This window comes from Equus asinus, chromosome 28, assembly GCF_041296235.1.
Source record: "Equus asinus isolate D_3611 breed Donkey chromosome 28, EquAss-T2T_v2, whole genome shotgun sequence".
Classification (NCBI taxonomy): Eukaryota; Metazoa; Chordata; class Mammalia; order Perissodactyla; family Equidae; genus Equus; species Equus asinus.
The window spans coordinates 18,791,225-18,816,162 of NC_091817.1; the positions used below are offsets into that span (position 1 = coordinate 18,791,225).

A 24,938-nucleotide genomic window follows, 5' to 3' on the forward strand; every position below is an offset into this window, starting at 1 on the left:
TGCCTGCCCGAGGCAAACTTCGTCTTTCTTCTCTTGCAGGACCATCCCCACGCCGGCATTTAGAAATGACTTCGCTGGCTACTGCAAGTGCCTGCGATTTTTACTTTCCGTCCACACTGAGCGTCTTGTACTTAAATTCACTGCGCCCTACATGCAACAGTGCCTCGCTAAGGGGTCTCTGGGTATAAGACTCCTCCCAAAGGATATGTCTCTAGGTAGAGAAAGGGGAAAAGACGAATTGAATTTATAAAAAGAAAATCTTTATTTCCTTTAGGTTAAAATCCCTTTGCGGTTTTCTGAGCGTGGAGGGAAAAAAAATCATCTCCATGCGCTAGAGTGTGGCTAATTCCTGGAACCGAGGAGCAGGACGTTCAGAAAGCCCAGCAGGGCTCACAGATTCCCATCTTCGAGCTCAAGAAGAAGGACTTTGGATCCAGTGCATAGTGATTAGTTCTTTTATGTAATCTGTTGGGAATAGATGTGAGATCTGTGGAGCCCTGGACTCTGCGCGTTTGGGGGTGTAACCGGGGTTCTGCCAGGAAACTTATTTTCATTCATATAGAAGATCCTCTCATATGACCTCCCAATGGGACTCCCAGATAAACTAATTTAGCAAATCTCTTATAACAAAAACATATATTCTTCCACTTTCCCCACCAAAACGTCCCCTTTTAAAGAACAGAGCAAAAATTCTCAGAGATGTGCATCTTGGTTTTATGAAAAGCTTGTGTCCACTGAGAACTTGCCTGGGGATCGCTTCTGTCTGTCGGTGTTGCGGGAGGAAAGCAGCTCTTGGTTCCTGTTTGGTAGAACTCAAACGGCCAGCTCTGGTTTCAGAGCCATCCTGGGTCCCAGCTCTTACCTGCCTGGCAGCCTGTGAGCAAGGCCTGTCTGTCACTCACAGTATAGATAATTTACAAATCCCACAAGCCTGGCTCAGCTATGACTTTCATAGGGAGTACTTCCCTGGGTCTCTCTCTACTGAGAAAGGGCGAGGGCTGTTTCTTTTGGGGGCTGCATTCTGAGTCAGAAGTATAGCTTTACCCTGTCCCCACACCAAACTTCAATTCATCAATCCTGTGCAGTTCAAACCTGCGTCCTTTTCAGCTCCATATGTGTGATGAGTGAAAAAGGAGGTGGGTAGCCCACTCATCTCCTTTTCTAGCTCAATGCTGTTTTGTTAATTGTTGCACTATAATTTCTTTCTCTTAATTTTCATCCTCATCTCTCTAGCCACAGTAACAACACTGCTCTCTTCAACTTAGTATTCATTTAATGTGGAGTTTTAAATTTAAGAGACTAACATTTCCAATTCCAGTCCTGTGTCTCGCTGCTTTCTTGTGCCTTCTCAAAGCAGAAGCACCTATATCTTGTCATAATCCTGAAGCCGGCAAGACCTGATGTCAGGACCAGCTCCAACGTTCTCTTCATCTTCGGTGTGTAATTCCCATTCTGTCCTGACCTCCACTGTTCCACTGGGGTGCCCCTGCCTGCTCCACCCCTCCCCGGACTCTGCCGCACTTGGTAGTAAACTCCAGCCGCTGAGAAGCCTTTCTCAGAACCTTGCTCAGGCTGTAATATATGTGACTTTTGCTTAGAACTTGGCTTGGGACTTGCTGTGGTCTTTGCCCAGGGACTGAAAACCCGGAATTTGCCAGTGAATGTCTCTTCCAACCAAAACAAAATGATTGCAGGAGAACTGGGGTGAAGCCCACGTTTTCTGGGTTTGTTTTTATTTTCCCTTTCTCTCCTGGACCCCACGGTACCTCCAGTTTGGGAGAATACTGCTGAGCAAACTGGCCTCTTATTTCAGCCCCCCTGGACAATCTCTCTTCTACTGATCTCAAATATTTGCCATGGACCAGCTTTATTCCACGTGTCCTCGTTGGGCATTAGAGGCAGGCTGTTTGGGTTTGCATCCTGGCTCTGTCATTTAACAGTGTCCTGGGAACACGGTCGTAGGTTTGCACCCGTGCAGTGGGTAGCCTTGGTCAAATTAAGATCACTACCCTCTGTTTCCTGCCCCATAAAATGTAGCTAATGGAGAGGAAGCGAGTGCTTAGGAACATCCAGCCAGGGATCCTCTCTGCCTCCTCCTAGCAGTGTGACCACCATATGCCTCCAAGAGTTTCTTCCTCTGTTCAGCGGGGATGACAATAGTCCTTATTTCATAGAGCTCTTGAGGGTTAAAAGAGTCGATATGTAGGAAGAATTTAGAATAGTGGCTGGCATATAAGTAGCACAATGTAAATGTTAGCTATTATTGTTATTACCTCACAGGGTTGTTGTGAGGATCAAATGTTATAATATGGTTAAAATATCATTCTTTTTTAATCCATCCATCTATCCATCCATCCATTTCTTCACTCACTGTATAGTACCATGCTAGGCAACTGTGAAATACACACTGTTGTTTCTCTCCTTCTTTGCAGGTAGTTATTCCAACAGATTATTTCCTGGGAGTGTGTTATTGCCTGGATCAGAGTTGGGGATGAGGGGAACAGTATGGGAGCAAGGATAAAAGCAGTACTAGATCTCAGAGAATTTCTAACATTCTAACAGGAAGTCCCAACTAATAAAGAAAGTTGAAACTAGGGCAGGTTGTGCGTGAGCCAAGTCTCAATTGTGGCTGCGGGTCCTTTGGGCCAGGGACGAACCATCTTCACGCGTCTGGGAGGTTCGTGAGCACTGGGGTACCTGGAAGTGGCCTTCTGCTTAGGTGCCAGCTGGTATTTACGTGGTTGTTTTATTTGGCTCACATAGTTGTTTTTTTGATTGTGTAGACTCCTCTGAGTTGTGCAGAAAACAAAACAAAATAATAAAACAGGTGCTTTTTTTTTTGGGCCCTTTGAAAGGTATAAACCACTTACGGTGTTTACTTAGGCCTTTTTGCTTTTCTGGCTTTTTTTGCTTTTCACTTTTTTGCAGATTATAAAAATTAATCATGGTCATTACAATAGAGCATTCTGTAACCAAACCTAAAGATTGGGATGGAAACCCTCCCATCAGGGTCCTCCCCTCCCGGAGTGTGTCCTGCGGGTCTGGACGCAGACCCTCATGGCTGCAGCACCCTGCTCGTAATGAGTGTTATAACCACGTTGTGACCAAATGTAGTTGCGTGTTTACTGGCAGAAGGCAGAGTGCTCGTGTGAACCACCCCGCTCCCAGTCCTTTGAGATTAAAACACTTCTTATGGTTAGAATCTGGTAAAAGAATGAAAGTCTGAGCAAAAATACCTGTAAGCAGTTGTAGTGTAAAAGGGGAGGAACGACGGCACAGGTACACCGCTGTGATGTCAGGCCGACTTCCTCGGGGAGCATCTGACAGCAAATGGAGTTGAAGACATCCACAGATGCCAGCAGTGGAGGGCGAGGTTTCTGTTTCACCTCGTGTTGAGGGAGCAGACTCGATTTAATCTGTCACTTGATGTCCTTCTCCTCAAAAATAGTGCCCCGGGCCCTCAGGGGCTTTATTTAGAGGCTCTTAGGAGCTCGGCAGTATGTAAATTATGCGTAAGTGTCCTTCATAGTTCCCGGTGGTCACAATCGGAGGGATTTAAACATGATTTAGCATTTCAGATGATTTGTAGGCGTGCTGGAGCCAGCCAGTGCAGTGGGGGTGGCCCACGCTGGGTTTCTCACCACTGCATTAAATAGGTTTCTGTGTCTTGGCTGCTCGGCTCTGTGCGTTCTCCTGGCCTTGGAGTTGTTCTATGAGCGGCCCCCAGTGTTGGTGGGTGGCCTCCCGAGTGTCTTTACTATAAAACGAAAGGTTTTACCACTTTAAAAAGAACAATTCGATCTATAGTGACCCTTTACTTCTCATTCACTCCTTCATTCATTCATTTAACCAAAATTTATTGAGCACCAGTTGTGTGTCAGTTGGTATTTTAGACACAAAGGACATAATGGGGAACAAGACAAGTATGGTCACTGGTCTTCTGGAGCCCACATTCTAATGAAGGGGATAGACATTAAAAAAAATTCAATAAATTCAGAGAACGATAAATACTTTAGAGGACATGAAACTGCATGAAGTAATGGAGCGTGACCTGGGTGGGGGCCTGGGCAGGGTATTAGGGGAATCAGGGAAGGCCTTTCTGGAAGTGGCCTTTGTGTTGAGATGTGAGTGATCAGAAAGTATCAGCTATGCCAAGATTTGGGGACACAGCATTCTGAGCAAAGGAAAGAGCAGGTGCAACCATCCTGAGGTGAGAATGGGCTCGGAGAATTTTGTTCCTTTTCCTTCTTCCTTTTTCCTCTTCTCTTCGTCGAGATTCTACTTTCGGGAGGATTAGGGAAATTTAATTTTCTTTTTTTAAAATCGAGTTTTCCAGTTGAATGGATGAAACAAATGCTGGAATATCCACGCAACGGAATACTACTCAGCCATAAAAAAGGAATGAACTGCTGATACTTACAATGATGTGGATGAATATCAAAAGTATTGTGCTGAGAGAAAGAAGCCAGAACCAAAAGAGATCATTCAGTATCATTCCATTTACATAAAATTCTAGAAAATGCAAACCAACCTAGAGAAAGAAATCAGTGGTTTACTGGTTGCCCGGGGACAGAGGAGGAGGGAAAGAGAGACTGTTAAGGGACACAAAGGGACTTTTAGGGTTAATAGAGACGTATTACCTAGATTATAGTGGTGATCTCAGTCACATACCTATTTCAAAACTGAGCTTGTACGTTTTATGTATGTGCAGTTCAGTATACTTCAATCATATCTCTAAGTTGAAAATTTAGGTTGATTTTAAAAAATATTGGAAATGGCTGTTATACATAAGGAATTTAAAGAGAAAATTGAAATTGCCACTGTCCTATTTGAACCCTAAAATTTCTCTGGGGCTTGGTCACATTTGATCTGGGGACAAGTATTGGCTTGGGTGGGGATGAGACTGCGGTTGGCGTCGTCACTTATGTTGAAGCTGAAAAAAATATAAACTTTTCCTTATGTTTCTGAGTACTAGTGACTCTTTCTATTTCTACCCAGACACAAAAAGTCCTTTGAATGCCAGGTACTAACCTAGACTCGGAATCGAGGCCCTGTGGGTGGCAAGAGAGAAGGTCACAGCCCCCAGTGGCAGGTGCATCCAGATGGGCCTCAGGGTCTAAGGCTGGACCAACACTGCTCAGAACCGCCAAACTGACTTATGATTTACTGACTGGGTGACTATGTTGAAATGCTGTAGACCACTTATCATGAAGGACCATCTTTGGTGAAGGACCAGTTTTCTTTCCCCCAATCTGTCATGGACCAATACTTTGGTAGAATACAATAGAATATATTACTAGAAAAAAATGGAATAGAAAACAGTCGCATATAAAGTATAAGCCCAAAATTTATTACAGATTCAGCAAACATAAAATTACCCTGGCAAACTGCCACAGTGGCTTCTAGATGTTTACTCTCAATTTCTCTAGTTTCGGTGTTGCAGAATGACAACAAGCTGTTCACGGATGGCACGGGTCCATGGACCACAGTTTGAGTAGCCCTGGAGTAGTCCAGAACCTCACAGCCAGTGTGGTCACAGTGGGTAGTGGTGTGTGAGGTATTGGTTCCCACTAGTGCTCAGGGCAGCTGGGTGGGACCTGGGGCAGCCAGAGCCCCCCCGGGCCAGTTGCCTGTGGTCATAGGGAGCTGCCTGCTTTTATCACACTGAGTCACGCAGACGTTACAACTGTCTGTGGAAAAGGTTAGGGAGCACCATAGACCGGTGGTCCTCACACTTTGGTGAGCATAACAGTTGGGGGAGGGGTTTACTAGAAATGCATACTTCCGAACCACAGCTCCAAAGATTCTAACTCATTATCTGTGGAGTGAGAGCTAGGAGTCTACGCTTTTATCAATACCCTAGTTACACCATAGTTGACTGATGTGTGTGTTCCAAGGAGCTCACTTTGAGAAGCACTCATGCAGACATAGTGGGGGTGGGCAGTGCTGGGGATTTCTCTATCAGTGTGCACTTACTTCTCTCTACAAGCTGAGTTTAAGACTAGAAATTAAACAGAGATGCTGCCATCAGGGTTCCTGGCTTCAGCAAGAGACACTGTTTAATTTCAACAGAGAAATAGCCTATTAAGGGACTTGAGGAGCTCACAGAGTCCTTAGGAGGTGGAGAGAAAAAGGCTCAGCCTGTCTAGATTCGGTCTCCAGAATAGCTCCTGAGGAGACATCATTATTGCCACTGGAAACAGTCCCACTGCTGACCCCACAGAAGCTGGGTGTCACAGCATCTGGGCATACTGTAGCTCCACTCCTGTGACATCCTCAGCAGACTGGATTCCTTACAGGCCCTGGCTCCTGAGTCAGATCTTCAGTGAGGGCATTTGGTGGCGGCTTCATAGCTGCAAGGGAGGCTGGGAAAATGGATGTCTGGCGTTTTCAACTTCTGTCTTAGAGGTGATCTAAGGCCCCTGAGCTGGATGAACCAGAAGAATGTCAGGTGTCCCTGCAGACACTCACAGCTCCCATCTGAGACTTGCACAGCTGTCTTCTTCTTTTCTGGAGCATCACAGAAGGCCCACAGAACATGTGTTGAAGAAGGCCCTGAACTTGCTGTCAGCGTCTAGGGCAATGCCCGTCTGCTGAGCTCCATCCTCTGTGTTTGAATGAGGCCCTGCCTCCTCTGTGGCCCCAGCAGCTCAATCAGAGGTGTGGGAGAATCCCTAAGGAGACTCATCAGGTGCCATCTACCCTCAGCAGCCCCCTGGAAGGGTCTCAGTACAAAGGGAGGGAGAAGGTAGCTGGTCTTTGTGGCACACTTGCCAGGCCTCCGTCTTCAGGCTGAGCACAGGATGCACCATCAGCTCCATGAATCCCCCAGGAACTCTGTGAAGCAGTTTCTAATTTTCCCATTTTACAGATGAGAAAACTGAGGCTCTTGAGTCATTTCGCTGGGATCAGAGCTTTGGAGCTGCTGCATGCCTATGCAGGTCTCGTGACATCTTTATGGGAAAACTAAACTAAACTAAATGGAACTAAATGGCAACAAAAAGGATTCCACGTTTTAGGGAGCCCAGCTGAGGCAGGGTCTTGGGGGATAACTGTGGAGTCCACAGGATGATGTAACCTGGACCTTCATTTGATTTAAGGTGATAGGAAGATAGAGTTGGAGGGAGCAGGTTTGTTAATCTCAGGAGCTGTGGTTGCTCTGTACCTTTTTATACGGGTTGTCTTCAAATGCCTTTGACTTGGAACTGATGGACCTGATGGAGAATTTTGAGCAAAGCTGACCCACTGCAGTGAATTAAACTGTCTCTGGTCCTAGAGGAGTTCATGCCTGAAGCCAGCGGTCAGTCTGAGTGACTCCCAGCCCCCAATCCTGCCTTCAGCTGACTCAGTAGTTCAAATGGGCAGAAACTTCTGTTTCTTCTTTTTGCCCTGATGATCGTAGTTGAAAAGTACTGTGGGTGTGGTAGAAAGAGTCAGGATTTGGGGAAAGGATGTCTGAGTTAAAACTCTTGCTATGGTTATTAGTAGCAGGATTTCTCCCCAGTCTCTGAAGCTGCTGGAGTTTCATTTTCCTAGTTTGTAAACCAAGTGACTTCATCTGTGTAGTCACCTGTCTGGGGGGTGGTGATGGGCCACCGGGCTGTCAGCTCCACAAGGACAGGACACATGGTAACCATTCAATACATTATCTGTTAAATGAATGAATCTAGTGCAAGGACGGCTGTTTCAGTGCATCTGTGCCATCTCAAATGCTGACGGGTGCTCGCAGCCTCGTGCTGTTTGATAGAGCAGTGTCTCAGACTTTCGTGCACTCAGTAATAACCTGGGGATCTCGTAGAATGAAGATTCTGAATTGGAAGCTCAGGGTGGGGTCTGAGATTCTGAATTCCTAACAAGTTCCCGGGTGATGCTATTGCTGCTGGTCATGGACCACTCTGTGTAGTGAGGGTGTAAATAAGTGGCCAGCAAAAAAACTCCTGTACAAGACGGGAGTGGGGCCAGATGGGGGTTACTTAGGCCAGTGATCTTCCAACAGGAGCATGTCTCAGTTCTCCAGCTCATCCTATGTCCAGAAACGTCCCCAGTCTGACATCATGCCTGCAAAGGAACAAAAAGCACATGCTTTTTTCCCCCCATGCAGCAGAGCGCGTGGCCTGGCCGTGGCATCTCATGTTTGCCATATTTGGTGAAAATGATGGCTCTGGCTGCCCATTACTCTGAATCACCAGCGCGTGGCACTAGCATTAGTAACCACTAATACTTGTCAGACACGGTGCGTGTTGAGCACCCAGCACATGCTTGCCATGGGATAGGCACTCCAGGAAAGGTAGCTGCTGCTGCTGCTGCTGCTGCTGCTGCTGCTGATTGCTTTATGAAATCCTTTCACATCTCTTCTTGGCAACTTGATGACATGGGTATTACTTGTGCAAGTTCTGGTATGTTCATCTCCAGATCCTGGACCTGCCAGGCTCATTCCCACTTCTGCACCTTGGCTTGAAGCAGCGGTTTCTCCTGGGGGCGATTTCCACCCCTGGGACCTTTGGCAGTGTCTGGAGACATTTTTGGTTGTCATGACTGAGGGGTGCCACTGGCACCTTATGCGTGGAGACCATGATGCTGCTAAGCATCCTCCGATGTGTAGGACAGCCGGCCACAACAAACAAATAGTTACAGGGCCCAAAATGTCGATAGTGTTGAGGTTGGGAAACGCTGGCTCAGATGATGCCTCTTCTAGAGAATGCTCTCCTCAGTTCCACCTGTGAATATTCTCCAGGTCTCTAAACTGACTTTGGAGTAGAAAAGTCTCATGATATTATTTTCTTAACCTTTAAGGCATATTGCCTCTTAGTGCTGTGGGTTCAAACAAAGGCCAGTGAGAACGTCCCTGCCGTCCCCACCCCCGAGCCCTCTGCCTTTGTAGTAAGGATGTGTGGGTTGGGGAGATTTTGTTTTCCCATATAATATATGCAGGGAGGAAGGGAGAAAAGGGCCCCGGTGGGTATGTGCCTCTGTCTTCTATTTCAGAACTAGATCCTAGAAATGTCATCCTCTGTCCAGAAACGTCCCCAGTCTGATGTCATGCCTTCAAAGGAACAAAAAGCACATCCTAGAGCTCTTTGGCCACTGCCGGCCTTGCCCTGATGGAGATCAGTGAGGGGCGCCTGGCCAGGAGGAGGAGGCAGAGTGCTCAGACCCACCTTGGCTGCAACATCCAGACTCATTTTCTTTTTTCCCCCAAAGACAGAAGAAGGAGGAAAAAAAGTATGTTAGGCCACTAGTTTGGCAGAAGAATGCCTTTTCCTCTCCAAAAAATGAGGAAGGCCTGTCGAAGTGTGGCCACCCAGGAGTACCTTAATCTGGAATGCCTCTCAACAGCACGTCGTGCCCTTCTCTGCACCACGTCCTCAGGAGCCGGGAGCCACACAGTCCCTCCAGCAGCATTCCCATGAGGTCTGCTCTCTCAACAGGGCATGCGGGAGTAAAATGGGGGCATCCTTGGAGAGGCCTGGCCAGCGCCAGCGAGCCTGGGAGAATTGTGGAACAGTACGAGGAAATGTGGATCGGGAAGTGGGAGGGCAGGTGGCGGGCCGGCGGCACCTTGCCTCCTGGAAATGGTTTCTTTGCTGCAAGCTTGTGCAGGGGATGTTTATCAGAGAGGCGTAGACAGGCCTGCAATGGGACAAGCCTCGATTCTGTCTCGAGCAGCCTTTTACTGCTGGTGATAGGTGCCATCAGTGTCCGGCCTGAGAAATGGCTGTGCTGCAGGCACCACCGTCAACGCATCTTATTGATCGGCTGTGCTCCTGCCTCTCTGGAGCAAAGAAAGAGGAGTAAAGTCAGGGCTGCAGCACAGCCCCAGTCGTGTGTTATTCGGGGCTGCGGCCGCCCCTGGGGTGACCGTGTACGTGATAGTCTTCACGGCTGCTCCCCTCCAGATCACCATTCTATGTCCCCGCAGAGACAGCCCGGCCCTGCTTGCACAATGACCTTTCAGAAAGATGTGTGCGTCTTCTGATTTTTTTCCTCATCGAACTGGTGTGGCTGTGTGATTCATTTTTCCATCATTGACACATTGGACCTCTGTTAAATAGGACTGAAAGCAATTAATCTGGGGCAGAATGCCTGAGAATCCCATTCATAAATAACTCTTTTTCCTAGCCCCCCAGCACTGGTGTGGGGGGCGAGATTTACAAGCCTAAAGCCTGCAGGCCCAACATGTGGAAAAGAGTGTACCCAACCCTCTGACTTCGCGCATGAGATTAAATGGCCAAGATCAATATATTGCCATAAGCACCAAGGGGACATTTTTATGGCACGTACGTAAGAGTTTATACTGTAGAAGAGATGGGATCCACCATCAGCCGCAACCAGGGCATAAAACCCATCTTCCAAATAAAAATACAAAGGCACTTTAGCCAAAGTTCTGTTCTGTGGCTGTTAAGGCTACAGAGAAAGGTCTGTTGAGAATAAGGCAGGCTGAAATTAGAGTCCGAACGTGTGAGTGTGTGCCAGGAGAGGGGTGCCCCTGGGGCAGTCTGGCTGAGGGCTGGCAAAGTCTTCAAGGGTCTGGCCAAACCTGGCGGTGAATTGTGGATCCATCACTTGTTAGCTATATGACCTTGGGCAAGCCACTCAAGTTCTTTAAGCATGAGTTTATTAACGGCAATGATAGTACCTGGCCCCCTAAGGTTGTTTTAAGGATTAAATGAAGTAATGTGCATAAAATGGGTACTCCATCGTGGGATTTAATAATAGTTTAGTAAATGTTAAGAAGAAAAAGATGCTGTTGATGATGATGCTGTTGATGGCAATGGTCACTTGGTGTCTGGAATGTACCGAATGACAAAGTATAGCCACATGCTTTCCTCGTCTGACTCATACCTGTCAGGTGAGAATCAGGTTCAGCCACTTCAAAGCATGTTTGGTGGCAAAGAGGCCAGGCAGAGCCGTTACAGAACACGTCTCGGGGATAGTTGTTTAACTCCAGAGCTGGTTTGAGTCTCTGCCCTTGTGCCCTGGTCCCTTCACCGCTCTGTCTTCCTCATGCTGCCCGGTGGCCGTGTGTCCTGAGCCTATAAAGTGATTTTCACATTAGGGCTAATAAGCCATGGTTAAGAAGGAGAATTTGTTGCCAAAATCGTCACTCCACATTCTTGTTTGTTTGGTGTGGCTTTTGGATGGTCCGTGCCTTCATTCTGTTGTGTCCACCAAGTGTTGCCAATTCATGGTGAATTTGGCAAGCAGGAGACCCCAAGCAGCCAGAGGCTGGGTATGGAGGGGAAGGTTGCCAATTTGGAAACTGGGATCCTGTGTACCCTTTTTGGTCAATTAAAACCTTGTGTTTAGCTCAGACCATCCCTTCATGGGGGCCATCTGAGTCCGTAATAATCTCAATAGCTCACATGGACTGAGGCAGGCGTTCAGAGCACTGCTTTACAAGTGCCATTTCAGTGAAGGCTCACAGCAACCTTACAAAGGAGGCCCTTTTATCTGGCATCCTTCTTGGCTGCGAGCAACTAAAGCCGACTTGCTATCCAGAAGGAGGGAGTTTATTGGAAGGATATTGGGGTCTTCCAATACAGCCAAGAACTGTTGCACCTCAGCAGGATATTTGGCCTCATGGTAATTGTCAGAAGCCTAGAACACAAGGTTGTGAAAAGGGCCGGGGACCCCGTGAACCTCCAAGGGCCAGGCAGCAGGGGAGGGCTGCTCCGTGTGCCACCTCGGCTGCTCCAGTCAATATGGCTTCCAAGCCTCTCCATGCCCCAGAGTCAATCTGGACTTGCTGAGTTTACATCAAGACCTGCCACGTGGCCGGGCCAGAGCAGGAATAAAACATCTTGTCTGTGAAGCATTGACAATCCCAGATAGGTCTGTCCTCCACTAAGGGTACTTACCATTGGGGGATCCCCCAAAGAAGTTTTGAATGTATGGGAGACTGGATTTCAGATAGCCCAAACCAGCAAATAAGCACCACAGTAACATTAATGCTCCCATTTTGCAGATGAATAAACTGATGTTCATGAGGGTTGGGTAAATTGCCCAGTTTCTCATCAAGCATCAAGTGGCAGAGCTGGGATCTGCAATCAGAATCTTTCTTGTGCTCCAGACACTGAGCTCTAATGGCTAAATCGCTCTTCCTTTCACTGGGGACTCCTTGGTTAGCATGAGCTGAGCTCACGGTAACATGATGCCCTACTCAGACTGATCCAATAGTGAGGAAAGTTCTGAGCTCCCGTGCCCAGAGTTGGTGAATGCAGGACCTCAGCCATGACATCAGGGACCTGTGCCAGCCTCATCCTAAGGCGGGGTCCCCTCGTGGCTGCAGGGTGGCAATCACAGGCGTCAGGGCTCCTTGCGTCCTTGCTCCTGTCTCACTGGGGAAAGGGAGAGTAGACTCTCCTGCTCCCTCTCTCTCTAAGGCGCGTGGAAGAACTTTCTCAGAAGCCTTTGCAAACCTCTCCTTGAGTCTCATTCGCCACAATCAAGTCACATGACCACCACTAAAACATTTGCTGGCCGTGATGAACCTCGGACCTGTCGCTGGAGCTGGAGGCCAAGCCCAGACGGCATGGCCTTTGCAAGATCAGAGGGGAGATACAGATATTGGGCAGGTCACCAGTGTCCACTACAGGGAATAATAATACATTTAAGTATCTATAAATGTGCAGAAGCTTAACTCACCTTTTACTAATAACGAAGTCCCAGGCTAGTCAAGTATTCACCATACTGATAGCTGTGATCAAGCTTAGCTCTTTCTCTAGCTAATAAATGCCTTTATGACGTAGCCAAAGCATCAACAGAATGAAAATACATTATTTGTTCATTGTTTTTTAAGCCTGGACTAACCAATCTATGGCCCAAACACATCTGTTACAGACACTCTGCCCTGGAGCTTTGATGATCACCTGCCATTGCCATTAGAGGCTCCTCGTCTTTTTTAATATTGTTTTTAAATGTAGCTTGTGACTTAGTCTCCTTTTAATATGGTTACTGGCACCACCCATGGGTGACTCTTGGTTTGGGGTAGGGGTGAGGGTAAGGCAGAGAAGACACTCCACCAAAGGTGTGACATCTGGGACATTTTCCAAGTGGAAAGACTCCCAGAGCAGTGTTGTACCATTAGTCAGGATGCTGCAGGTTGCAAGCAGCAGAAACTCAAGTTGAACAAGTTTAAGGATGAAAGGGACTAAATAGCTACTGGAGAATCTCAGAAAAGATGCAACAGGACCTTAGGAGTCAGTGAAATGCAGAGCTCCAATGGCATCAGAACAATTCATCTCTTGTTCTGCTTCAGCTGAGCATCTGCTCCATCCTATTCTCTTGCAGACTGGCTTCTTCCACTTCTGAGACACCCTCATGGAAGGAAATGGGGCTGCCTAGAACAGTCCATGCCTCACTCCAAGATACTGGATGCTCTTTGTCAGTTTTAATTTCAAGGGTCCCTGAAAAGCCTCTGATTGGCTCAGTGTGGCTCAGGTGCTAATCCCCAAGCCAGTCGCCTGTGGTCAGGAGTCACATTGGACTTGCAGAGTGACTCCCTTGATGACCATGTTAAAGGTAGGAGATGGTAAGCAAGGCAGTTGCTAGAAAGGGAGTTCTGGGAGGACCGCCCAGTAGACTCCATCTTAGTCATCTAGAGCCATTGGAGGGAGGGGCTGGCCGGAGAGAGGGAAGGTATTTCCCTTGTGATTCTATGGCCTTGGCTCTGCCTAGAGTTTTCCGGGGAGACCAGAGGTTTCTGTGATCTCACCTCTTCCTCCTGAGGCTTCGCTGGAAGCTGCTGGGTCTTTCAGGAGGTGGCGGTTCACAGAGCTGGATAAGTGGCTGTACCACAGTCCCTGCCCTCAAGAAGACTACAGACTGGTCAGGGAGCCAGAGAGGCACACAACTCAGGAGCATTTGCAGGGGCTCCCGAGGACCTTGGTTCATCATGGCAGTTATCTATGTGTGGGTTCTTGAGTTTTCTAGGCTGTGTCTGAATCTCTGCCATGATCGAGACCCTCGTTCTTCTTCTGGTCCTGCACAGACGAGTCAGATACATGCTGGAATGAGAAAACTCTCCCACGTTCGAGGCAGAATGAGAGAAGTCCTAGACAGAGGCACGAGCTGGTTGCTCCGAGAGGGGAGAGGTTGGCTCTTTCAAACTGGTGGCCTGGAGAAGGCATCTTAGATGTTGTTCCCACTGCACTGTGCTGTGAGGGGTCAGGAGATGGGAAGAAACCCAGCAGACGAGAAGGGGAGAGGGGGGGCGTCAGCTTCCCCTGGATGACTTTGGAGGCTGCTTGGTGCTTCTGCCCCTGGCCTGGGCTCTGCAACCCGGACCCCTCCCTAGAACACCATCTAAATCTAGGCATGAAACTTGAGTTGTCCCAAGAAGGCAGCAATTGCCTAGTATCCACCACATCTTCTAGGCACTCCATGTACTTCCAACCAGACAGTCGTAGGCATCTTCCTGATGGTCCTAGGAGATCAGGAGGTAAGGATGCGCTTGCAAGGGGCTATGTGCAGGATCCCCTCCTCTGAGGTTTCAGCTGGGTTCCCAGCCAGTTCTGCCAGCAACACACCAGATGACCCTGGAGAAGTCCCTTTCCTTCCCTGTGACTCGAGTTCACACGTATAAAAAGAGGAGATGGGATTCAGTTACCCTCGTGGTACCGTCCAGCTCTAACATTTCATGTTCCCTACTATGCCCTACGGGAAGTGCCAAGTTTCTGAGAAGGGCAGTGGTTGGCCCAAGTCACCCAGCAAGTTGGGGATGTCACTGGAAAGTGAACCCATTGTGAGTGGCAGGAGTACATGACCTGTGTTCTCATGTTCCCCACTGTGATGGCCATAGCGCCTTGCACACACTAGGTGCTCAGTACAGACTTGTGGAATGAATCATGCGAGTTTCCTGAGTTAGTGTATGCACTGGGCTGAATGTTCCCTCCAAATTCATGTTGGAATCCTAATTCCTAATACGATGATATTAGAGGTTGGCCTTCAGGAGGTGATTAGGTCATGAGGGCAGAGGCCTCATAAATGGGATTAGTGCCCTTATAATAAGGACCCCTGAGAGCTCTCTGGCCCTGTTTCCACTATGTGAGGATACAAAAAGAAGTCAGCAATCTGCAACATGGAAGAGGCCCTCACCAGAACCCAGCCACACTGGTGCTCTGATCGCAGACTTCCAGCCTCCAGAACTGTGAGGAGACGTTTCTGTGGTTTATAAGCCATCCAGTCTATGGTACCGTGTTATAGTAGGCTGACCTGACTACGGGTAGATTCCAGAGGCTGCGGCCTTTCTACTGGGCTTCCAGAGAGAAGCCCTCAACCTCCCCACCAGGACTGGAATGAGGATTAGATACTGTTTTATAATTGATGTCAGAACTGGCCGGAGAGGGAGAAGCTGGGACTTACCCCCAATTTCCTATGGGGATCTGGAACCAGTGCAGCTCACAGGAGAAGCAGGGCTAACTGCAGAGGAAGTTATTCAACGCACGTGTGTGGAGAACCATCCAGGCCATGGCGCCCCACAGGCCAGTGGGTTTGCGTCTTAGGGACTGAATGCTGCTGGGCCTGCCAGCGCCATGGGGCCGGTACCAGGGCGGGAAAGGACGGTCCCAGCAGCCGGACTGCTCCTGCGCAAGGAAGTCAGGAGGCAGGGAGCCTCGGGACGTGTGGTCCTGGGCTCTGTGCCAAAGTGTGACACAGTGTTTTAGAAGGTTCAGTGGGATAAATTAAGGCCAAGGTGGGGCTATGAACAGGAGAATCTTATTTCCTATTCTGTCTAGGTTTTCTTTAATCTGTTTTTCTTTTTCATTCGTGTATTTGCTGGTTTATTTATTTTTAGGGACGTCTCGAGAGTTCCAGCAGAGTCACTTAGATCATTGAAGAGTGATGATGGTTTCTCTTCTCCAGAAAGGTCCTAAGTCTTTAATTCAGGGCCTGTCACACTGTTTTTGAATATGACCCACTCTTAAAAAATACATTTTACCTCAGGATCTAGTACACGCGAATGCAGATATTACTGAAAGGAATTTCGAAAGAACAAAACTGGCCTTTAACATATGCGATGTGTTCTCAAAGTGTCGTCCTGAACCGGCTGCCACCTTTCCTGGGATCTTGTTAGAGATGCACTTGTGGGGCCGGCCCCAGACGTGGTGCTGGAGCAGAAGTTCTGGTTGCTTTCTCAGGCCTTCCAAGTGCTTCTGACACATGCTAAAGCTTGAGAACTACTGCATAATATCTGCTGTGCTATTCTAATCTATATGTAAAAAAAAACAAACAAACTGTTGTTTGTAAGCCACTAAGACATCCCTAAAAATCCCCTGTGGCCCCACCCTGATTCCCGCCTGCCTCCCTTCCCAGACTCACCTCCTACCATCTGCCCTTGGCGACCTTACTCCAGCCAGGCCCACCTCCTTTCTGGTTCTCAAACTCAGCCCTTTCTGCTCCCAAACCTCTGCCAAGTGGCACCCCTACCAGAAGGCTCTCCCCTCAGCTCTCTGCAGGGCCGGCTCATGCTGCATGAGGGGTCTTGGCTCAGATGCCCCTCCTCAGAGACTGCCCTGTCTAAACCAGTCTCAGCAGGTCTGTTTCTTTTCATCACAGCCCTTAGCACAATTGATACTTGTCTGCCTCCATTTGAATGCGAGCTGTGTAGAACAATGCCTGACATATAGTAGGTCCTCAATAAGTATTTGTTGGAGGAAAGAATGAATTAATGAGTAAACCTCAACCAGACATGCAGGGAACACATCCTAGTCACCTGAGGAGTGTTTTCAATCAACAAAGCTCTGCTCCCCCCACCCCCCACTGTCCCGCCTGGCCCTCCCCAGTGAGAAGCTCTGCTGCTATTTGGGAAGGAGGGAAGGGAAGATTGGGAATTCCCTCTCCTGATGGCCCTTGCCTCTCCAGTCCTCCACCAGTCTGCGTGGGTAATATTTTAATCAGAGAAATGTAGAGGAAATAGCTCCAGATTCAGAGTTAGGGCAGCTGGGTTCAAGACAGGGTCCACCCACAGCCTGGCTGTCGGACTTTAGGGGAGTTGCTCAGTGCCTTTAGGCTCAGTGCAATCGGGGTCAGAAAACCTGCTCCAGCTCCCTTACAGAGTTGTCAAGTGTCAAATAGGAAGGAACTTAGGAACATGCCGTGTATTATAAAGGATTCACATACCTAACATCTAAGGTATTGACCCGTAAGCCACATTCATAACATGGGGTACAACCCTCCCAAGGAGGTCCGTGAGAGTGTGGGCGTGCAAGTCCATGGTGGGAGCTGCAAACAAGAAAATGCCTCCTTGTCTTCTAAAAGAAGTCCCTGAGCCTCAGGGTCTCAAAGAGGGCTTTGGTGATTTGCATAATGATTTGCATATCCTTTGCAAGTTGTTTGAGGCCAGTGGGAATGCATCGGACCCATAATACTCTTGGATTCCCTCCTCCAACCATCCTTGGCCTCTTCACCTTCACGTCCTCCCTGCTGGAGCCCAGCCTGGAAAAATGGTGGGTTGGGACCCCCTGGGGGCTTCTACTGCCATCCCCTCCTTCCAGAAGCATGTCTGGGGGTGACTCCAGGCCTGAGGCAGCTCTGGTGTCATGCTGTCTGATGGATGGCAGGGCTTAAGCGTGACTGAGCTTTCACAGTTGAAACCATTAAAGCTTATTCTCCTTTTAATTCTTTGTGGTCGTTCTCACTCCTTCCTTAGAGAAACCTCTGATTTTCACTTGCGAGATGCTTGGCTGCGCTTGTCATACCCTAAAAGGTGATTTCAGTTCTCTGATGCCAAAGAACCTTTTCTGCTAATCAAAACACAGCTGCAGAGGCCCGTGTGATCTGCTAATGGGCACCCCAACTCTGGGGTATGTCTGTCTGTACCTGGGAAAATAGATATAATTAGGATAACGGATATCATATGTATATGCAAATGCAGCAGGTAAAAATGACTAGCAATGAGACAGGGCTTGAATTTGCCAAATTCCATCAGACCAGCTGCACAGCTGAACCAGAGACCGAAACCATCCCAGCCACGCCTTCCCCAGAACCAGCTCTGGTGCCCTCTTCTCATCCCCTTCTCTCCCCTACACTGGACCCCTCATGCAAATTAATTTTCTTTCTATTACAAAAACAGATCCCCATAATTTTCTGAAAAGTCTCTTTCAATAACCCCAGATCTTATGAGGCTGAGGGATCCCGGCATCTGAGAGGCAAGTGAGGGAAAGAGGGACAAGAAGAGAGCACCTCTTCAGTGTTTTGACTTTAATAAGGGTTCTGTCCCCAGAATGGTAGCATCATGACCAGAGAGGACCTGGCAAACCATTACTAAGGCCAAGTTGCCTTTTTCAAAGAGAACCCCCCATTAGGAGGGCCTGGAAGTCTGGGGTCAGGAGTCAGAAGGCTCAGGTGGAAGTTGTGTGTCTGCCTCTTCCCTGGTGTGAGCTTGGGCAAGCCACTTTCCTCTCTGCTCCTCGGGATCCTCACCCTAAAATGGGCATGACGACAGCACCTCCCTCAAAAGGGCCTGGCAAGCTGTAAGCTCGCAGATCATGTTATCCTTGGTAATGGGTTCGTGGAGGGGTGAAGAGCGTCAGGGATAAAGCCCAGGGTCCTCACCCCACCGTATCACTCCGTCTTCATGCCCTTGGATAAATCATATCACCTCTCTGAGCCTGTTTGCTCATCTGAAAAATGGGCTAATATTACCTCCCTTCCTGGGCTGTTAGAAGGATCACACAGACAGTGGGTGGACGGCATGGTGTTGTATGGCAGTAAACAGCAGAAGTGTGCTCTGTATGTGGAAGGATGTGTCTGCATCTTTTGGGAGCTCCAAGCCTGACGTGATGGGGAATCCCATTGGTGAAGCTCTGGGTCTGAGAAGGGTTGGAGAGGTCCTGGCTCTCTTCCAGTCTATCAAAGGAATACAGAACTGTGCAGGCCTCCCACATGGCACTGACTTAGAGCAAGCTGTGCAGGCATTCACTGTGGGCATCCCACTGCTACTAAGTCTGCATGTGGACATCTGACTTTGCAGTGGGGGTTAGGTTAGGCCTTTTCCATTTCTGTGTCTTCTGTGCTAACACTGTGCCTAGTGCATTGTACGTGCTCAAGAAATATTTATTGATTGCCTGAATCAATGGATGAATAGATGCTGAATTACATCATAAACTTATTTCTCTGCCCTATGGGCAGAGTAGAGAAAGCTATCAAAGTCCCGGTCCCTTTACAAATGGTGAGGACAATCCTTGTATAGTGCAAGTGGACTTTGGAGTCAGAACCACATTCAGATCTCAGGTCTGTCGTATCCTGACCTTGTTTGAACTTCAGTTTAAGAAAACTTGCTGAACTTCAGTTTGCCTCATCTGTAAAATGGGGGTAAAAGTATTGGCTCTTTCATAAGGTGGTTGTGCAGATTCCTTAAGCTTGTATGTACCAGTACCTGGCATGTTGGTAAAAGGAAGGTGGTGGAATTGAAGAGGAACTCCTTCTTCCTTCTGCCATAGCCTCCTTCCCCTGCTCACTACCCACATTCCAGGGATGTTTTATACGCTGTCCAGTCCCAAGCTCCAGAGGGGAATCTGATCCTTTATCTAATCGTAGCATTGATGTTTTTTATTCCGTTGAAGGCATCAATATTTGCTCAATAGGATAAGTCTTAAATAAGCATCTAAACGACATATTACAGATGATGAAAGTCATTTCCTTGCAGAAGATCATCTCACGTGATCATGTTTCCATCGTTATCGGGGCCTCTATAGCTGGCAAATCTCCACAGCTACTTAAATGATAACATTAGGCCTAATGCCGTGTAAAATGACTAGTTCCTCAGGGTAGGTTTATTTTTAATAGTGTATGTCAGCAGCAAATAGCTTGGAAGACCCCAGAGAAAAAAGCACAGCTCGCGCTCTCACTGAAGTGATGCTATGGGTATATTTGATATCTATGCTAGAAACCTGCCAGGCACCATGGTGATGTGGACGGGATAGTTAGCCATATGCAGGCAGGTCCTTGGCTGTTTATAGGGCATGATGCAGCGTGCATTTCAGAAGCCTTTTGAGGTTTCGAAGGCAAATCTGGGTTTCAAAAATCTTTGACAGACATCTGACCCCAGCAGTAAAATACTCTGAATCACAAGCTGGGAGAATAAAATCACTTCCTTTTGTTTTTGGTAAGGTCTGTTGATAAGTTTGTTGTGCTATTAGGCTGTTTAATCACTCGCCTCCAGCAAGAACAACCTTCCATCTGAACTTGCAATTTATCACAGTGGCCAGAACATGCTTGGTGTTTACCCAAAAGATGGCCAGGGGATTCTTACGGGGGAAAAAACCACAATTTGAAATTTGAAATCAAGTATAGAGTCACAGATAAATAGAGTGAAAACAAAAATTATTTTGGAGATGATATCAGGAGAAATAATGTAAAACTTGCACCAATTTCTTATTCCAAATGCACAGGGTTAAGTCATAGAGTGGCCACAGGCCTGGCCTGAGCTATGGCCCTGGGGCAGTTGCTGAGAGGGCTGCCAGGCCCGTACCAGGGAGGGGAGAAGAGGCAGCAGGGGACTGCGCTGCTTGCCAGCGACATAGTCTTTCCAAGAAGGGGCATTGCTCTCTGCCTCAGGCTGTGGTCAGAGAAGCCCAGCCTGGAAGGGCAATGCACAGATGCCTGGTTTCAGCTACACTCGACGCCCCTTTGCTCCGGCCCTCGTAGGTGTGGCCCTCACTCTGGCTTTTCTTCCTTAACCAAAGGCAGACTGAGTTCTGGGGCAGGCGAATACCTCCAGGGCAGCGAGCACCATTAGACTAGGGAAACTACAGCTGTCTTGGGCTGCCCTCATTGGCACAATAACAGGGACCTCGCCCTAGGGGAAGGGGTGATGAGGCCCCTTGAATGACCGCAACTATTTAACTCCTTCTGGTAACTGGTCATCCAGAACTGCACCTTGGAGGATGTCTAGAGACCATGAGGCAGCTGGGCACTCAGGTCACAATTCTCTAAAAGTTGATGTATAAAGATGCAGGGAATTCCCTATATATCATCCTGGGTCCTTGGCTACACAAATAGCTAAAATTCCTTTTAAAATTTTGCTAACTGTATCCCATACTGGGTTATAAGGAATAACAGGTATTCTGGCAGAAAAGGGTACTCAATGTATGTGGGAAAAAATATGTATTTTGAAGAGTCACAATCGCATATCAATGGCTCTGATATGTCTTGAAGGGAAACACTAGCAAGCAAAACTGCTTTCTCTCCGTTTAACCCAGTGTTTCCCACAATTACTGGGCTATGAATTCCTTTTTTCACAGAATGTCTATCATCATCTTATCTGTGTGAAATGCAGTTTAAGAATCGCCGTGTGGTAGGCAGAATTCTAAAAATGTTCTCCCCTTTCCAAGATTCTCTTCCGCTGGTTATTCCATCAAACCCTAGTGCAGGTACTGCTGTGAAGGGATTTTAGACATAATTAAAGTCCTAAGTAAATGGACACTACTATATGGAGATCCTCTGGGTGGGCCTGACCTAATCAGTTGAGCCTTTGATTGTAAGAGTGAGGAGAATTTGAAGTTCCCTCACTGGCTTTGAAGGTGGAAGGGACCGCAGGACAAAGGATGTGAGCAGCCTGGAGAAGCAGACAGCAGCCCCCAGCTGACGGCCAGCAAAGAGATGGGGACGTCAGACCCACAGCCACGAGGAATGGGATTGTGCCAACAGACCACCGGACTCAACCTGGAAGTGGATTCTTTCCAGAGGCCCCGGATAAGAACCCAGCTTGGCCAATGCCTTGATTTTGGCCTTGTGAGATTCTGTGCAGAGGACCCAGGTGGGCCTGCCTGGATTTCTGAGCTACGGAACTGTGAAATAGTCAATGGGTTTGTTTTAAGCCGCTAAACTTGCGGTGACTCGTTATACAGCGATAAAAAAGAAATACATGCTGCTTTAGAAAAATCAAAGCAGAATTAATTGTGGTACCCTCTTCCCTATGCCATTGCTTTTATGAGGTGTTTCACTTATAACAAAATACATCTACTGAATCCTGCCAGCGATGCTCAGGTAAGGGCAGGACAGGTGTCTCCATCTTTACAGGTGAGGAAATAGACTCAGAGAGGTTGAGGGACTTGCCCAAGACACTTAGCCAGTAAATGAAGACGGGGCCACTTGAATGGGGCTCTTTCTGTGGCTCGGGGGGACGGTTTCCTTTACTGTCTCTTGCTTTCAAATAGGAAAGACGTGAGCATCTGGAGACATAGCAGTTGGGAGCTTGCAAAGGAGCATGAAAAAACTTCAGAGAAGGACACATCCAGCAGAGTTCGACTGCTCCATCAGAGAGGTCTTTTCTTTCATCCCTTGTCTCTGACCAGAGAAGCTCGTTAGAGAAAGGACCGTAGCTGTGACGCAGCAACAGAGTGTGGGGCAGGGTGCGGGGCTGGACGTGGACTGCTGGGAAGCTTTATTTGGATGACTACGGGCAAAGTCGCACAGGCCTGTAATGTCAGGAGGAACAGTGTCTGTAGACCGACCTCCCAGGGGGTGGTTTGCAGAGGGGGGGGACTGCTGCGACATTAATCCGTTTTCTTTGCCACAACTAGCATTCCTACCTATACTGCCTGAGCTCCTTAAAGGGGCCCCTAATTTAGCATCGTGGAGCACACGAGTCATCTGGGACCACCCTCGTGCACACTGAGGTCTGGCAAAGGGATGGACTCCTCAAGGATGCCCCAAACAACACACACACACACACACACACACACACACACACACACACTTTAGTTAGGTGCATCATCATGGCAATTCTCCATGCTGGTTAGTGATCATTTCCTGATGAACCAGAGTCCTTCCCAAGCAAATTTGGTGTGTGTGTGTTTTGCATCCGGCGTGAGTCAGAACTGTGTAAGCGTTTACTATTGTCCTAATGGTAACAGAAGCCAGTACTGTTAGAATGCAGACGCAGTGCTGGGCACTGTCTTGAAACTGCCACAGGTTCACTCGCTCAAGCCTGTCAGCAAGCCCATCGTGGGGAAACCATCAGGCTTCCTGACAAAGGGTTCTGGCCAGAGGCGGATCCAGGTTTTGCAGGGCCTGGAGCTCGTACAATTTGGGGAGCCCTTGTGAAGGAAAGGAATACAAAGTTACAAATATAAAATTACATCCAGGTCCTTGGAAGGCGCCCAAAGAAGAGAAGGGCTCTGAAGCTGTACGGTAAGTCTGCCTGAGTTTCCCTCTTTCCCCTTGGCGTATGTTAGGGTTGCAGGTTCCTGATCTCTGGGAAGTTAGGCAACGTCACGTGACCTGCATTGCTCAATCGGATGTGAATAGACTTCGTGTGTGTCACTTCCGAGTGGAAGTTTTAAGAGTCAGTGTGTGATTCCACGCTTTCCTCCCCTACCCTGCTGTTCACGGTCCCTGGACTGGGGATGGACGCCTGTGCTAAGAGAAGCCTCCTTTGCCCTGGGACTCCGGGTCATTACAATGACGAGAGCGTCCCCTCCCCTCACCATGTCCTGTGTCAACACGCAGTAAACAGCGTGAGTGAGAAGTCAGCTTTCGTTATATTAATTCACAAGATTTTTTTTGTTTAACCACAGCAAACCTAGCTTAACCTAACTGACATAAATAGGGGACTATTATTGTCTCCATTTTCCAGATGAAAAATTGAGGCACAGAAACGTATAGAAACTTGCCCAAGATCACACAGCTAGTTAGTGGTGGACCTGGGATAAACAACTCTGGGTCCTAGTTTCCCAGGGACAATACAGAATGGTGGGGTTTTTCAGAAACTGAAGATATGTGGCCCATCTAATGGCTGCTACTCAGCTCCAGCTGGTGGTTGTAAAAGAAGAATGTGGCCAATTGTTGCCAGATCTCCTGATTTTTTGAAAGAGAGGCCATAAATCCAGAGTTTCAATGTGAAGTCTCAATTACTATACATAGGCAGCTGATGGAAGGCTTTTTGTCTTTTTGAACACCTCAAGGCCAAGATATGGGTGAGCTAGATTTGACACCAGCTTGAGACCTTACAACATGCAACTTCTCATTTAAAAAACAACTGAAAATTTGGGCCATTAACAGATGCGTGCTAGGTGGTCAGGGTTACTGGGTGGACAGAGAAGGACAGGAGCAGACGCTGCGGTCTGAGAAGGCTTTGAGGGGGCGGTCAGACTTGGCATGAAGGTGGCACTCAGATGTCCAGAGTCCAGAGAGGAGAGGTCTCATGCGGTAAGATGACAGGGGCTAGAGTGTTCCTGAGGGTAGAGAGAGTCACAGACATTTTCAAGGACTCAGTCACACAGAAAATGTCTTGCTGGGACTATTGAGATTTTTATATGGGGCCGTCAGCCTCACACACAAATCCTGGAGGAAACACTCCTTGTTCCGTGTGATGGAAGCTGGGAGCTTGACCGCCGCCGTGAGTGTGTGGGATTGAGTGGGATCTGGCTGAATGCCACTGAGCCAAAGAGAAGGGCTGCAGAAGGGGCTGTCATAGAGCAAGGCTCCCTGCAAACTGGAGATCCGCTTGGACCCCAAGGAGGACGTTCCCTGATAAATCCCTGATGAAGCCAAGGGATTTCCATCTGCCTCATCTCTTCCGCAGCTGTTTGTGGGGCTCAGCTCATTCTTGCGGGGTGGGACAATGAGCAGTTAACGTTATGTATATGTAATTTGACATTAAGGCTCTGACAAGGAAAGTCATGGTCAGATGAGACTAGTGAGCATCCAGAACATCCGACCTCATGCGTTAACACAGAGGTTCCCAAAGCATAGAGAAGAAATGAAATGCCATGAGAATAAATCGGCCATCTGTGCAAACAGACTTCTGTAGGTAAAGATGTTTGGAAAATCGAGTTACACAATGAAACAAGACCCTTTGCTGCGGGACTTCTCAGATCCTTTAATAGGCCATGAGCACTGTGCATCTCCAGGAGGGCCACATGGCTCCCTACTTGGCCGTGGAGGTTTGTTTGTTTGTTTGTTTTTTTCAGAATCTCTTGGGAAAGACTGTG

The 24,938-nt window shown here is 48.1% G+C and overlaps 1 long non-coding RNA gene across 1 annotated transcript in view; it reads left to right on the forward strand.

Moving 5' to 3' along the window:
- LOC139042346 (uncharacterized) overlaps positions 1–22,680 on the forward strand; it is a 27,554-nt gene extending 4,874 nt beyond the window's left edge. Inside the window, exon 3 of the long non-coding RNA XR_011498994.1 lies at positions 40–22,680. This is a non-coding gene — a long non-coding RNA (uncharacterized lncRNA). The remainder of the gene's footprint in view (positions 1–39) is intronic.
- Positions 22,681–24,938: the final 2,258 nt, after the last annotated feature.